At 62.4% G+C, this 1,080-nt stretch overlaps 1 protein-coding gene across 1 annotated transcript in view; it reads right to left on the minus strand.

Moving 5' to 3' along the window:
• The window catches only part of LOC104537696 (plasma membrane calcium-transporting ATPase 1-like), a 22,555-nt gene that overhangs the window by 13,857 nt on the left and 7,618 nt on the right, over positions 1-1,080 (minus strand). The window lies entirely within an intron of this gene.

Raw genomic sequence — 1,080 nt, forward strand, 5'->3', positions numbered from 1 at the left:
TTTGGCGTGCCCCCGGGGCGTTTCTGGTTCCCCCCATCCCCTGCTGAGCATCCCTGCTCCGTGCCCCGCTCCCGCTCGGTGCCGCCTCTGCAGTGCCCCATGGGCAGCTCGGCAGGAATCGCTTGCCAAGGAGCGACTGAGGGGGTGAGATGGAAGGGGACAGTTAGAAATTGGGATGGAGTTTGAAGAGGGGTGAGCCAGCTCCTTGAATCCCAGCCCTGAGTCATCCATCCCATTTTTAGGACCTGACACAGCTGCTATAACCGCTCTGGTCTGCACCAGGGAGACCCGCGTCAGCTGAGGTTTTGGAGAGCAATGGGGAGAGGATGGGAACCCCCCCCAAAAGGCTCCTCCTCAGCTGCTGGGGCTGCAGGAGCAGCACCGGCCCCGTAGCTGTCACGGCTGCGGCTGCCCTGGGACCTGTCCCCTCCCGGCTGCCACCGCTTGATGGCTCGAGACACCCCGGAGCTCACGGCTGCTCCACACCGGACACCTCCACGGTTACGACAGACCCGACACAGACAACACAAGCACCCGGACACAGTCTGACGGGAAGGAGGGAAACTCAAACTGCTGAGAGGAGAAAGAGAAAGAGAGAGAAAGAGAGAGAGAGGTGGAGAGAGAGGTGCAGAAATGGGCTTCCTCCACAGCCTGCAAAGAACAGTGTGAGAAACACTGGCGAGGAGACGCTCACGGAGTCGAGGCCATGGCAGGAGAGGGTGCAATCATCGCGTTGGCCAGGCCCCGTGGGACATTTCAGCCTGGGAATGGCCTGAGGGACTCACAGCTTCCCCTCAGCTGTGCCCAAACACAAACCCTGCAGAGGGACGGCCTCTGATGGGCACGAGGGCTCCAGAGCCAGCAGGTCAGGGCTGCGGCTCACAGCAACGTGCATGGAGTTTGCTCTGCCAAGGGATGCTCTGCCAATGGCCCAGGCTGCTGGAAGAGCCCAGTTCTCCCCATACAAAGGTTTTGCCCCACGCAGGGGCACCGTGGCCACAGGGGAAGCCGGCCAGCCCCATCCCAGCTATGCACAGCCCCATGCTGGGGCCACCGGCCACGGGACCATTGCACCCTCTC

This window comes from Mesitornis unicolor, unplaced genomic scaffold (genome assembly GCF_000695765.1).
Source record: "Mesitornis unicolor isolate BGI_N332 unplaced genomic scaffold, ASM69576v1 scaffold32663, whole genome shotgun sequence".
NCBI lineage: Eukaryota > Metazoa > Chordata > Aves > Mesitornithiformes > Mesitornithidae > Mesitornis > Mesitornis unicolor.